Source organism: Hyposmocoma kahamanoa, unplaced genomic scaffold (assembly GCF_003589595.1).
Source record: "Hyposmocoma kahamanoa isolate Upper Pololo Valley unplaced genomic scaffold, ASM358959v1 66, whole genome shotgun sequence".
Lineage (NCBI taxonomy): Eukaryota > Metazoa > Arthropoda > Insecta > Lepidoptera > Cosmopterigidae > Hyposmocoma > Hyposmocoma kahamanoa.
In genome coordinates, this window is record NW_020653854.1 from 13,688,306 (window position 1) to 13,705,114 (window position 16,809).

Sequence of the window (16,809 nt, forward strand, 5' to 3'; positions counted from 1 at the left end):
GAAACTTAAGTTTTAAATTTAACTCTACGCCACTTAGGATAAGGACTGTCCAAAGTGTCCACCTTGTATGTAGACCCACGACACATTTATTTGTGGTTCAATCCATCATCACCTATAGATATGACATTATTTTGATAGCAATCAATTTACGGGTAGATGCTTAACTAGGTTGTGACCTGGATTGTGAAATAATTAACTTATCCATTAATAATTCTAAGACTCATTACTATATTAGCATTATGTATATCAAAATATCTACAAAAAGCGTATTTTAATATAATGATGGAAGCATCTGTACTGTTCTCTTTGTTTATACCGTGGAAATGACTAAAAGGGTTTTGAAGAAAGAAATTAGCCGTAGCACTTTGAAGGCGGATCGCGTTGCACCTAATTGCGCCATCTTTGATCAGTTTTTATTGGGCGTTTGAAGGTTGACGCGGAACATGCCGCGGTAATGGCTTTGTCGGCTGTCCAGACGTTGAGTTTGAGTGATTTGTTACTGATGTCCGTGTTTATACTGGGGAAGAGATTGAAATTGATCGCAATTTCGTGTTGCGGCAATGATACTATTCTGCTTTAGTGCACTATATGCGATAGAATCCATATGCATGGATTCTATCGCATATAGCATGCGCTCAAATGTAAGTTTTATGTCTTTGCTTCATTAAGTTAGATTTGCATCACGGTCAATACCATTTACGTAAAAAACTACAAATGAATGTGTTTTTGTAGAAGAATTTTAGTAAAAAACATCAAAACATACTGAGACGTTCAAGATTACGTTAATTTCCTATAATAATTTATTGTAGTAGTAAATTTTTAAGCAGCAGCAATATTGACGAAGATAAACATCTAAAGAGCAATTTAATTAACAAATAAAAATCGTTAAATGTCAATACTTACCCAAACATAGTATGAACAATTTTATTCATGTTTTACGTAATTAATATGGCCGTGTAAAAATATTAAATGCTATGGTTTCTAGAAAAGGACTCGAATTAATTAACTTGAAGCGCAGACATAAGCTAATGACTTGACATTTCTCTTTATTTATTAGGATTCAGTAGATGTGATGATAGATATTACGTGACGTGCCGCGGACCACTTCCTTTACTTCTAAATTTCTTCTTTTCTAATAGGAAGTATTATGTTAATATTATTTTTATAGTTTCTTGTTATGTATTAATAATATAATAATAATAATAATAATAATGCACACACTCAACATAGCCCCGCACTAGGGAAACCCTGTGTCGCGGGTGCTATGGACACACACATAGACAACCACAAATTACACCCAAACTCACGAGAGAAATAAATGTAGGCCATATAAATATTTCTCCCGGCCCGGGAATCGAACCTGGGACCTCTGCGTGGCAGTCCGGCATGGTAACCGTTCGGCCACGGAGGCAGTCATATGTATATGTATTTATTAGTACTTATTTTTTAAATGTATTTATGAAGATATTCTTTGGTTATATTCCATTTGCATAATCCCCAATTTCTATCGTAAGGTTGAATGGGAGAAATTGTTACATAATAGCATTAAGCCCGCCCGTTGCACATTATCTGATTATTTAAGTTACCGTCGTATTTGCCACTGTACATTTTATGTGCAATAGGTAAAGAGTATAAATCATTGATTCATTCATTCATTCTATTGTATTTTTTTTATAGATTGTTGCAATTTGCTTTTAAATTTACTTGTAAATTTAAATGGAATTGTTTCTAAGAATGCTTTCAATTTGTCAAATTTGCCTAACTACGACTACTTAAGAAATGTTGTTCAATCTATCGAGACAAAATGTCAAAACAATTCACCACTTCTCTTCGTATCTCTGTAACTATTATAAACTTGAGAAATAAATATCAACACTGGGAAGAAAAGCGTAATTTCCGATTTTTTCAAAAAATAGTCATGTAGTAATATTAAATTTTCATGCTCTTTCAATCTATCCACACAAAGTTTTGTCAAAAGTGTCAAATATTTTCTTGAAAAATGCCAGACACATTACTCAATACCTACAAGAAATATCAACATAATTTCTTATAAAAAAAATGTAAAATAAGACGTGCAGAACCCTTTCTTTGCGAATACTATAACTTCCACTATACCGGTTTTTTATCACATTAAACGAAGTCAAGAAATGACAAGCATTACAGCTCTCAAAGCAGGACTAATTAAAACTGTACGGATCGTCAATTAATTTTTGACTGCTACTGTTGCATATATTACGGCAAAAACGAGAAGTATACTAAATTCCATATTTATAGTAAAAACTGATGACAATATTGAAGTTATTTTCATTAAACATAATTATTATTTGTGTCACCAACACCTTTATGTTTTTTTTTTTAAATTTTATAAGAAGTACTTCGATAAAAAATGAACTTGTTGCAAGACTCAAAGTCATGCAATAGGTTCATTTCTATAGCGATCAAATTATATTGTACTATTGTACTTATATCTGTCGTTTATTTGTTGGTTGTTATATTTTTATTACGAATCTCAAGCTTTAAAGTTACTAAGAAGACAATTTTTTTCTGGCACAAGCATACCAAGTTTGGGTACTTAAGGTTTTTAGTTTATTCAGCAGCATTCATCGCAAGACAATCAATCAAAGTTTTTGCAAGGACTTCGAAAGAGTTGCAATTAAGAACATTGGTCTGAGAGAGACATGCCACAAATTGCAACCGAGCTCGGGTTGGTCATAAAAATTAAAATAATTACAGCATTCGTGTGAAAGACTGCCAAAGTGATTTTTTTTTGGTTTACATTACTACCATTTTATGTGTTCTCGGGACTTGATATCTGATTCAAAAGGAAATGAATATCTTTTTTTGTTTTTATTGGTGAACTTATACGTACTTACTTATTTACAGCTGTACAGTCCATAGAACGGGCGTTAACGTTCAACCACATTTTAATATTCCATTATAATATCACGTTTTGTTAAGATATCACACAATTGTCTTGGTTCAATAAAGAGTTTTATTATGAATAGAATAGAATAGAATAGAATCGTTTATTTCATGTTATCAATGTCACAATATTACAATTGGAAATACAATGTCAAGGGATAACTATGATCGTCAGTAACAAAATAATAATAATAATAATGAATGTAAAATAAAGTAGTATAACTACTGCTTGTCGAATAAAATAAAATTAAAATTGTTTCAAAAGAAACTCATCGACACTGTACAATTCAATATCCAATAAAAGGATTTTTAGTCGGGTACAAAACGTTTCATCGTTTCTAACACTTTTCAGGTCTGTGGGTAGATGTTCGTAGAATCGGGGACCTATTACCCGCGGATTTCTAGTAGCCAGTTCGGTACGGTGGGCAACGGATTTTAGTGTTCCTGCGTTTCGTAACGCTCGGCCTCCGCCCGTACGTCGCTCATAAGTAGCCAAGTTTTGACGCGCATAAACAATTATATCATAAATATATTGTGAGTACATGGTCATTATATTGCATTTCTTAAAAAGGTTTCTGCAGGTCTGACCCTTTTTTATGCCTACTATTGTTCTTAGTGCACGTTTTTGAAGAATAAATACCCTAATCGACTCAGTTGAATTACCCCACAGTGTGATGCCATAAGACATCAACGAATGAAAATATGCATAATACGTCTGTCTCAATACCACATTGGAGACAAGAGGACGCAGTTTCCTCAGTGCGTATGCAGCACTTCCAAGTTTTTGACATAGAGTTTGTATATGTGACTTCCAGTTCAAATTTGAGTCTAGCGTTAAACCCAAGAATTTACAGGTGTTACATAATGGAACAATGGAGGTGATAATTGGCTTTGTTATAGAATTTCTTCCTGAGAACAACATAAGGTTTGACTTCGATTCGTTAAGAATAAGTCCATTCGCAGAGAACCACTCACACAGCTGCTCATACGTGCAGGCTAATTTTTCTTCCAACTCGTTGTAGGTTTTAGCACACACTATAACGGTTGTATCGTCCGCAAATAGAACCACAAGACCCCCTGATATAAAGTATGGCAGATCATTGATGAATGCCAGGAATAGTGTATTACCTAGGGCGGATCCCTGTGGGATGCCAATGGTGACGTCACCAGCCGCTGACCTAGTTGTTGTACCGTTTGTACTGACCTGAACCGTTTGCCGTCTGTTTGATAAAAAAGACTTTAATAGGTTATGGGCGACTCCGTTGACGCCATACACAGCTAACTTTTGAATTAATAAATCATTTTCAATTACATCGAACGCCTTTGTTAGGTCACAAAAAATGCCTGCAGTTTTATACTTATCATCTATACTGGTAATAATAGAATCTACTATATGTTTTGCTGCAACTACGGTGGATTTACCTTTCCTATAAGCATATTGTCTATCTGATAACAAATCGTTCATTTCGAAATGATCCATAATACTTGTTGATATAATAGATTCTATTATTTTTGATATATTCGTATATAACTATGGTTATCGGTCTGTGGCTTTCAACATGGGTCACGTCCCCCTTCCCCTTAAACACTGGACATACACGAGTACTTTTTAAAATATCAGGATATATACCTTCTCTAAACATTTCATTTATTAAAATAACGAGTATGTCTCCAATCACTGGCCACACCGACATTAATATATGTATAGATATATCGTATATGTCCAGCGTTTTTGACGTATGCCACATACCCCTCACTACCCCCTCCAACGAGTCACGAGTGACAGTTGGAAGGCTGTACTGAGGAACATCGCATTCACCCACGCATTTTCTTAAAAATGACATTGATTTTTCTTTATTATTGTGTAGATGTAATTTTGAAGTTATTGTAAGAAAATAATCATTGAAGTAGTCAGGTATCATGTCTACAAGCACAATGTCTCCCTTGTGAGTCAGTCGAACGTTTTGTTGGTGATTCCTAGTTGAAACCTCATCGTTCACAATCTGCCACATTACCTTACTCGAGTTTTTAGTAGACATCATCTTATTATCATTAAATAGACGACGATCACGCAAACTCATAGATTTTATTAAATTTGAATGATGTTGGAGACATTTATTTAAAACATTATCATGTGGAAATTGGTGTTTCATTGAGCAGAAATTATTATACATTGCAATGTGGTGGTTAAGTTCTTCACTCACCCATGGAATAGTATTCCTCTTTAAAGATATTTTTTTAATAGGAAAATGAATATTAATATAATAAGTTAATATTCTTATCAATGAACTAAATTTTTCATTAATATTAATATCAGTCACATGAATGAAACTCCAATCATAATTATAAATGTCCATATAAAATAAATTAATAGACTCCTCTGCAAAGATACGTCGATGTATAAATTTGTTTACATTTTTGTGTTGCGTAACAGGTAATACGAATAGCTGTGCGTTGTGGTCGCTTATCGGCGTATCTAAAGGAGAAACGGTTATGTAATTACTTATTAATTATGTTTTTCTTCCAACCTGTTGGCGGGTTTTAAGTACATTTACGGACCGAAATCAAATGAAAGCAATATGGTCTATATCTGTATTGAGGATGTGTTGTGACAAGAGCCTATGTCGTATTGAAACTACATGAATATTCACACAATTCGGCATGTATAAAATGCAGCTTTTTGTAAGGTACCAGTAACGTCAACCGTCAAAAGGGTAGATGGACGAACGATATGGTCAAGGTAGCCAAAAAGACCTGGGTGCAAATGTCCTAAGACCGGAGATAACGGCGTGCAAATGAGGAGGCCTAAACTCTGCAGTGGGTGACTAAATAAGAATAATATATAATAGAAAATAATCTAATAATTTGAGGCTACGGAGAAGATAATTTGATGTAACGCCTTGATATAATTTGTGGAAAGGACAATAGGGACAAGATTTTTATTATTAACGTATTCTCACATTTAGGATACATTTCTTTTACTTGAAGTATTGAATTCTGTTTGAATGGTTTATGTCTTGTTTATATTGAGTTCTTACGTTTTTTTCCGTGATTATGTAACAATCACGGAAAAAGCCTATGAATAGATAAATCTATATATGAAATGAAACGATTGTTTTCGGATGTAACTCGCGCACATGTCCTTTATCAACATACTAAAGTTTCGGGCTCTTTACAGGTCACTGTGAGCTATGTCCTTGGGACCTGTGCCCGAGTCAACAAAATACGCGATTGATCGAAAAAAAGTTTAATTTCTTTTACATCTTGTTTGTTGTAAGTAAGAATAAAAAAAGTCATCTTAGAACATTTTACCACTTCGAATATTGACTATGATGTTAACATGAATTATGCATTCAATATAATACAGCAATCTGTAGGCGAGTGTACATGATTAACTCAAACATTGTAAACGTTGTCAGTCATAAATTCGCAGCTTCACATCGTAAATCAAGCACAATTGCACAAAAACCGACTCTGTGCTGTACAGATATCTAGGTTGCTAAACATGGTCTGGAATGTTCTAAATTCTTCTCATAGTGTGGTTATAAGAAAAATGATAAAATGTTATTTATCTATTATACTGAATACTCGGAATCACGTTTCCAATGAACTGGAAAGTAGGCATTCATGTTAGAACGTGGCATGAAAGTTATAGTTGTATATAACACGTGTTACGGGAATGTAGAGTACGTTGTGTTAAATTTACAATTTAGCAGCCCAGATACTGAACTCTAGTGGTTCAAAGCAGTGTAACCTTCGTGTTACTATTTAAGAATAAGGCCGTTTGTGTAGACTCGTTGGTATGAGTTGTGATGTTATACACAATTCCTTACTTCATATGTAGTACAAAAGATCAAACAAAAAGATAAATTAATATTATGAGTAGCAGTCATATTGTGTGTAGCTGTGAGGAAAAATCTGGTTGGAATGGAGGAGTTTTCTATTTAGAATAAAATTTTCATTTTACATTTTCACATTTTTATTTCTTTTTTGTTGTAAATATTTGTTATTATGAAATAAATGCTTTCGTTCTGTAGACTTACATAGCCAAGAGCACATCGAGATCGACATCTTTGACTTTGAACCGCTCTTATCGCAAACGGTATAAATGATTTTTTTTGACACTTAAAATTTTGAATTTTAAGTGTCAAGCTTAACGTGATCTACACCCTGTATGGTATTAGCACAAAGACCTGTTAAATTCAATGGCTTTGCCTTGGCTGTTGTTTCTTTATTCTACCAAGTGGCGAGACGAACAAGTTGTGCGCTTGGTGCGCGACTGGTAAGTGACATGCCTGTCCATAACAAGTGCAGTGCCACTCAGAGCTTTAAGTCGCAAAGAAGGATACTGCCGCTGCGCCCGTTACCCTGAGATATAAGTTGACAGGATTAATGTGCCTGTAATTTCACCAACATCCCTTAGAGTGATTACACACGGTGACTTTTAACAGCGATCGACGCAAACGCGCGCCTGCATCGATGCAAACGCGTGACTGCATCGATGCAATCGCTTACAAATCACAAGTGAAGCGATGCAATGGCGCGTTTGTATCGATGCAGACGCTCGTTTGCATCTCTGCTTAAAGTCGCGCGTATGTGTAAAGGTAGACGATTAGCTACTGTATCGCGTTTGCATCGCTTAGGCATCGCTGTTAAAAGTCGAGTGTGTAACCGCTTTTACCCTTCAAAACTGGAAGACTGCAATGTGAGCGGCAGAAATAGGTAAGGTAACAGTACTTCCCTGGACGAACTCTTTTATAAGGAGTTCTACTGCTACTTGATTGCAGTATTAGTTGCGTTCTTTTCTTAGTTGGACATCTAACCATCTCGTATGTCGCGGAGGTAAAATTACCAACACCTACTCGAGCCGACGGTAAGGCCGATCGCGATTTATAGCGAACCCGATGAAATTATAATCGTTATTTATCGTCCCTGTCGTGCGGTTGCATTATTCATACGGACGCTTGTCGCTGCCTGTCCACGATTTACTGAGCATTGTTGTACGTTCGCACGGCATTTAAAGTTGCGAAGTTGAAGGGTTTGGTAACGTGGATAAAATTGTCAATATTGAGAAGCTTTTTGCCATTTTTTTCGGGAGTCTAAACAAAACAATGTTAAATAACTTTTTTATGATTCCAAGTGACGGGATGAACAAGTCGTGCGCTTGGTGGTAAGCGACACGTCTGTCCATAGCAGTTGCAGTGCAACTCTGAGCTTTAAATGGCAAATATTTGAGAGGCACTGCCATCACAGCGCCTGTCACCCTGAGACATAAATTGACAAGTCCTATGTGCCTGCAATTAACATCAGGTGGAGTGGAGTCATTTGCCTGTCATGTATAAAAAAAAAAAAAAAAAAAAATTACCAGTATTCTTACCCGTCAAAACCGGAATTCTCCGGAGCTCATATTACAGGTTGGTGGCAAAAGCCTTGTTTCAACAGGGAAGATGGTTTCTCCGTACCACCAGTTTGGGATCCCGTATTTCCTCTAATGAAAAATCCCAAACAGACATAAGACTGCAGTACTCATTAATATGTTTTAGTTTATTCTAATTTCTATTAATAATTACCAATAAATTGAACTTAATAAACATTCATTCGATAAAATAGTTTGTAAAACTTAATATAGCGTAAATTGGAATGTTTTCTTTGTAAAATTAAAAATAAGGTATTTAATTAATAACTATTGTAACTATAGTGAAAAAATAGGGTGGTTTGCATCAATATTAGACATAACTGGTTGAAGACTGTGCCACCTCAGTCAACCGTGACCATGGGACCTGTAAAGGGTCCGAAACGTCGGTTTGTTTGAAAAAACAAATATATGCGATTTAAATCCAGAAAAATAGTTTCATTTCCTATAAATGATTAATTAATTATAAATTGTGTATAAATTCCGCGTAAAGAAATTGTTACTTTTTACACGATCGCTGGAAGGCATATTATTGCCATATTAATACATTCGCGTGAGTAGAACAGTCAGTTTACGTATGATCTTCACAGGATAGTACGCTTGTCACTCTTCTCGCGCCTCGTGTCGACACTGGCGATTGAGATGGGAGTTGTTATTTATATACACGTGACTAAAAATGATCGACATGGCTTGCAAAATCAGTAAGTCTAAGTGGCAATGTGTATGTCTGCACAAGGGTTGATAGCTGATTTGTTCTTGAGTGATTTTTTAATTAATTCAATAGTATTAAATATCTTCTAAACTAAAAATATATTTTTTAATCTGGTTACATGAACGTGGCAACACTTTAGAATGGAACAAAGTATAATTTATGGATAGAAGAACAGTAGTAACAAAATCAGATCTTCTCTATTGGAAACTGTACTAAACTCTCTTTAAAATATTATGTTTTGACTGCCTAAATGCCTAGTCTATAACTATAGAAACCTACTTTTGAAATATAATAATGTAAATTGACTTTGACAATAAATGCGAACATTGTACCTATACTTTGCTATTAATATTTATATCATAATTGCAGGCGCAACACGCTGAGCTATGAGAGTAATCTTAAATATGTAAACTGTATTTACCGTGTATGCTTATACATATATCTCTATCTCTCAAGGCAAACGTAGTTAGTGTAGAACGCTCTGCGGCAAGAGTACAGCAGAGGATGGACGACCTCAAAAGGTGGCCGGCAGAGGACCGGAAGAGTTGGCGTGCTCGGATGCGTGTAACCTGGTGACAGAAAAGGGAAGGGAAGGGAACTAGGGTGACAGCTAGTGATGAGCTGACGAGCAATTTAAAGCAGCACCAGCAAAATTACAACTTTTCAGTAGAGTATTAATACCTACGAGTTAAATTAAACAAGTTAGGTATAAAATATGTTTCTTGTAGTGCCTATTACTTTTGTGATTTACATACGTTAAAAGCGGGTTTGACGTATGATATCATGTGGTTTTATTTGTAGAATGACTATATTGACATTTCGAGTTCTTAGGTTTTCGCGAATGTTACACATAGGAAATTAAACTATTTTTCCGGATTTAACTTAATGTAGCGTAAATTGGAATGTTTTCTTTGTAAAATTAAAAATAAGGTATTTAATTAACAACTATTATAACTATAGCGAAAAAAATAGGGTGGTTTGCATTAATGTTAGACATAACTGGTTGAAGACTACCACTTCAGTCAACCGTGATCATGAAACCTGTAAAGGGCTCGAAACGTCGGTTTGTTTGAACAAATATACGCGATTTTAATCCGAAACAATAGTTTCATTTCGTATATATTGACATTACAGACCCCTCACTTACCTTTAGCCTGTACAGTCAGTAGCAAGCTGAGCTTTATACTTAAGTTACAATTTCACAAATTACAATTTTAAAATAACATTTAACACATGGGGAAATTTACTACAAGTCTTAATAATATCTTTGGCTATTAAAATTACTTTAGTCAATTTCAATAAATCAAGGGTAACAAGGATAAAAAGTCTTTTACCTTGTTTCATGTCTGGAGAACAAAAGCGAAATTTGTATGTAGGCAAGTCAAGGTGGTTGAGTAAATAGCTCACACTATGATGCAGTAGCAACTTCCAGTTAACTGCTGTCAACTTGTTGTTGGAATGTCAGACACAGAATTTGTATACAATTTCCTAGCAGGTAATTAACATGTCAACTTTGCCGTACATGAACAGGCTTATCGCCTCAAATGCAAATGTCGCAATTAGCATGGACTTGTTTGCTTTAGGTATTAACTCAGGCTTTGATAGGTTCCGAAGCTGGTTCGGTGTCACTGTTTAATTAATGCTATAAACCGATTTACTTAATATGGAGCTGAACCATATAAATGTACGTGTTTATAAAGTTATGTAATCGACTTGCACTATATATTGGCCATTTTCAAAGAGTAATAATGAACATTGTAGGATGAATAAAGTAAACCTTATTACGCTGCAAATTGGTCGATTTTCTTTTCGGAGAACGCTAATAGGCGTTAATTGCTCCTCGTCTTTCAGTTATTGCAGCTAGATGGCAGCACATTGCCACCTTACCTATTTCTGCCGCTAAGTAGTAATCTCAGTATTACTGTGTTCCGGTTTCGAAGTGTGAGGGTGCTGGTGAAATCTGAGTGAGATGAGACTTGTCAACATATGTCGCAGGGTGATGGGGTGACGCAGTGGCAGTGCCTCTCAAATCTTTGCGATTTAAAGCTCTGAGTGGCACTGCAACTGTTATGGGCAGGCGTGTAGCGTATGAGGGTAACCTCAGGTACATAACCTGTCCGTCCCGTCACTTGATATTATAAAAAAAAATATTGAATGAAATTTCTATATCACATCAAAGCGTCGTAACTTGCAATAATAGGTATAGTACGTTTAACGATATGTCAACTGGGTAAAGTTTATATTATATAGTACAGTCCAGAATTTATTAATCTTTTTATATCAGAAACTATTACCGATCATTATCAAGTTTTCTTATTGTTTTTTCTTCCGCGTTTTCAATAATAGGTATACCAACTTATAATAAAAATTCCTGAGTTCACATCTCAATAAATAACATTTTTCTTTTAATGTTTTTTGAAATCTAACCTACCTAACCTAACCTAACCTAACCTAACCTAACCTAACCTATAATTATTACCATTTAATTGTATAATCTAGTAGTCGTTGTCTACGGCATAGTTTAATTTTTTCTGTATTCATTAATTTTATAATTACCTACCGTTCGTACCAAAACAAATAGACAAAAAATCAGTGCTTACAAAAATTGTTTTATTTATCAAGAAAACCAATGTTAAGAGTATAAATAAATAGACCAAAGAAACCTAGACCGACTAAACCTAGGTCATGTAAAAAAATATTCTGGAAAGCGAGACTTATTCCGATGAAGTAAGAATGTAATTATCATAAAATAACAAAAACTAAGATTAAAAACGTCAAATGCAACGAATTTTGTTCTTAAATTGGGAAATCGTGTATAAAATAACAAAAAGAGCCAGCGTCACTAATTGTCCAACTAATTAACGTACACCTTTCAGTCATCAATCAAAAAACTGGCGAAGTGTAAAAAATAGAAACAAGAAGAAATAACAACATACGCCGCTGGTGATTAAAGGAAACCTGCGCCGTAACCAACATAAAATTTTCTTTTACTAACATTTTCATTACCTCTTCGTATCAATTTTTTAATTCGAAGCTTCATGAGGCAATCTATATGAGTTCATGACGACGTCGTCAATGTAAATGATAACAAATATTACGGCAAGGGTTGCGTTTGACAAGTCAAGTGCTCACCTTGAAAATTGATTAATGGTTTTGTTGTTGGAATCGTCACAAATAACATTTAAAAAACTGCACTTGAAATGCAATGTAGAGATGATAGTGGACTCTCTGTTGCAAAAAACGGACGGAAACAATTCACAACGTCATAATTACTATAAATTTAACCAACTTCATCTAATATATTTAAAGCTATTTTAATAACAGTTAATTTTCATTTCGAGGCGTGGTAGCCAAATGGTTTGACTTACCTTACCTTACTTACCTCGCAAGAATAGGCGGAAACTGCTAAGAAATAGTTATTATCATTGTTAAGTACAAAATATGAAGTGATGAACATCGTAAAAGTAGCAGGCAAGGTATGGAGTAGCCGTTAGAGACAGAGAAAAGTGAAAGGAGCTGGATGAGACTTTTACCGCTGAAAAAGCGGTCTTTAACAGTGATAAGAAATAAATATCTATAAATTTTATCATAGCTATCTATATACTAATTAAAAAAGAAAAATACTAATACTTAGTTTAAATAAAAACAAATAGGAATTGTGCTAATGCTAAGACCAGAAATAAAGCTTTTATTATTATTTTCGTATTTATTTTAAACTTAAATTTATTTTTTTATTATTATTATTATTAAGTATTTCCATCGTAGGTTTTGTAATGAGATTGATTGACATGATTCTCATTTTCTATTCTCACAACAATGTGTTTAATTACGATCATTTCGAATTACAAACAGTTGTGTAATTTCATTCTACAAATCTTTCGTACACAGGGTTATTTACCTTCAGTTTCGCCTAGAGTCGTAAATTAGTAAGTGTACTTGCAAAAAATATTCAAGTAAGAAGACGAATTTATCGTCTGTGGATACTGACAAAAAATTTGAAATAGATGAAATTCAAGCAGATGCAAAGTTAATGCATTATGCAGCAATGACCCGACGACCAGATGTGATTATACAGAATTATGTGCAAAAACTGCGTAACCGTCTGGGAGACATTTGTCACGACGTTTGGTGATTTCATCTCCTTTTATAGTTTCCTGTTGTATTATTTCTAGGTTTTTAGACGTAGGTGCATGAATTTTATTTGCTATTATATCAATATATTGTATCAATAATTACTATTTATTACCCAATATAAAGAAAGCCAGAAAACCACACTGATTTTCAAGTTAGAAAATTCCCTGTACTATAACTACCATAGTTAGTTGTATGTTATTAATTATAAAGTTAAAACGAGGTATTTATTCGAATGCAAGCCTAGATTTTAGGAAGTGAGATATAGGGCCCATTGCGTCCTGCTATCTGCGTGCTTAAAATTAATATGAATAAAATAAGAACAGGCGGAGAAAATTTGACACAGATCTGACGTTGACAAGTGCCTGATAGCGACTGATGAGGCAGCGGGCAGCGCGGCGTAACGTTAAACCTAAGGGCAATTTTCACATTTTGGGATAAATGTCTCTCCATATAAAAATTAGGTGCAAAATTAGAAATTTTGTTCATAAATAATTCGTTTTGATTTTAGCCTGTTTTCGGGATTTTATATGATCAAGTAAAGTGCATCCTATCGCGTAACAAATTAGCACATTCTTCAGAAAATTTCCTTAGGCGTATCATATATTTTTCATAAGACCCTTATTTTATAGTAAATATCTAAACCATTTGATCTAGCAAAACAGTGTTTTTTCCGCTTCTGCTCCAGTGACTCGCCTTAATAATAATATACTTCTAGGAATGGGAATAAGAATTAGATAACATCACATACGTTATTCTGATCTCAGAGTGTTATGGAAAGTGGAAAAAACGACTGTACCGAACACAAACACCCAGACCCAAGACAATATAGAAAATTCAGTTTCCTATATTGAGTCGCCCGGAGATCGACTCCGTGACCTCAAAGATGGCTACACCATGAAAACCGATACACAAACCACTTGACCACGGGGGTCGTGATAATAATGTTTCAATTATTATTTCATTTTATAAAAAAAAGAAAAAGAAATTATAATAATTGACTACATCTGGACTTTTTCTTAAAGACGGTAACGATCATAATAGTCCGGACTCTAAAATTTCCAAGAAATATGATTTGTTTCTTTATGAATAACCATCAAATAGATTTATTTCACACACTCTTTAAGGTGAAAAGTACTGCCGAATAAATATTACCGTTTGTTACAACAGAATACAAAAATACGAGTAGCGATCTATTTGAATTCAAGGTCATACAAATTTATTCCATCTAATGTTACTTGGGATTCGTCTGACCTGGTAACGAAATGTCCGTATTATACTTGACAGGAGCTGCAAACAACTGCATATAATAAGTTGTTCAGGCAATTTATCAAAAAGTAGACAAAACATTCGATTTCGGTGTTATCCATGAATGAAACAACAGTTTTTTGTTGATGCTTTTGTAATCAGTCGATGTATAACTTGTCCAATAAATCCAAGGCTTCCGATAGTTTAAACAAATGAATGAATGAAATATTCTTTATTGCACTTAAAATTACAATTAAAATACAATTCAGTAACTTAGGTATGACGATAGTAAGCTAATGTGCTGGAGACGGCTTTATTGCTACGTAGAAATTTTTCCCAAGCAATCTTAGGATATAAATTTGGGATATGTAAAAAAATATTGCAGCTACAAAGACAGTTTTTGTAGCAGTAGAGCGCCTTGTGAAAGAAAGAGTTCGCCCAGAGAAGTACGCCACCTCACCTATTTCTGCCGACAAGCAGTAATGTTTACATTACTGCGTTACGGTTTCAAAGGGTACGGAAATTACAGGCAAATGGGACTTCTTAACTTATGTCTCAGGGTGACGGGGGCAGTGGCAGGGCCCCTCAGATCTTTGTGATGTTAAGGTCTGAATGGTACCGCAACAGCTGTGGACAGGCGTGTCACTTACCACCAGCACGACTTGTTCGTGCTGTCACTTGGTATCATAAAAAAAAGAAAGAGGGAAGGGACTGAACCTTGATATTAAGATTTCATATGGCCCACAGTACTAAATATCTTGCAAAAGTACAATTTGGGCTCATATTGTTTAGACTCAAATGTTTTTCATTATATTTCTCTCGTACTTTTCGTCTCGTTACATTGCGTTTAATATTTTTTTTTGTGAACACAGGCATTAACCCATAAAACTATAAAATGTAGTATTTTTATCTCGTTCATTTATGTCCCCTTTTTTCTCGAAATCGTTTTCCACACTATATTTTTTGCATAACTTGGTAAAATATATTGAAATAGTTGTGTGTTATTGAGTTGCAGATTCGACGTCTGGATGCTGATTTTATACGCTACTTATACATATGAAAGACAGGGTGCAATGTAGGCAATTTGTCAAATGACTCGTTTAATTTTTCATGTTTTGTCTGGGTTTTTGAATATATTGTTTTTTTGTAGACTGAATTCATTATAATATAGATGTAGAGTGTTTTTCAGATTAATCGAATTTAGGAGTTTTTGAAAATATCTACAGTGTTATGAAAGGTATGCAATATTTCAGTGAACAGTAGTAGCAGTTTAGTGGTAGTAGAGTTCCTTGTGATAAAGTTTGTCCAGGTAACTACTGCTACCTCACTTATTTCTGCCGTATTGTAAGCATTAATGCATTCCAGTTTTGAAGGGTAAGGGTGCTGGAAAAATTACAGGTGGCAGTGGCTTTCAGATTTTGCAATTTAAAGCTCTGAGTGGCACTGCAACTGCTGTAGACAGGCGCGTTTACCACCACTTACGTTTCATCATTTAGTATCATAAAAAAAATAAAAAGAGGTCATAATCTCTTAGTTGTATGATTAATGACGTCATGAAACATTAAATTCTTTTTATATTTTGTCTTTATTTCTGTAACATAATTTCTATGATTTAACATTTCATGTCTTTCTTATACACGCGATGTCCTTAGAAAGCGTTATTAAAACGCAGTAAAACACAGGTCTTTGAAGTTGTATTTATGTCTACCATTTCACCGACATGTCGGTGGGAAAACGGATTCAAAAAATGGGGATTTACGCAAGCTTAAGTGTAGTTTATTGAGTAAATCAAAATATTTTATACAGTGACGTTTATTTTTTACTTTTTATCAGTACAAAAGGATTTGATTTGTAAGAAGTAGATAAGAGATACAATGCATCCTAAACCAAAAGAGCCAAAACTTCATCAAAACGTCAACCCATTCATGGAGAATAACGGCATTTACCGTAAAATTACTAAATATCGCGATACAAAAGCATGCGTACAGTAAAAGTAATTTTTATATAACCAATTAGGTAAACCCATATGTTTCTTAGTAATTCAATATGTCACAACAGAAACCATCTTGCTGTCACAGCCGTACTTTCTTTTCTACAAGAATATTGACGGATTCAGCCGTCAGTGATTCAACGTAATTATTATATGAAAAATATAACCACTACGGCATAAAGAAAATTAGTGAGATTTTCGCGTGTGATACATGAACGGGTTAAAGAACTTAAAAAACACACAGAAACATGTAGATACTTAGGACGATTACTCGATCAATATTTGCATTAATGATTATAACATAATTGCGGTCTTCGATTTTCGGTTTCGATTCCAGAAATTGTGTAACTAGTTACCACTCAACCATTTTACAAACCAGGCGACAAGCAATAA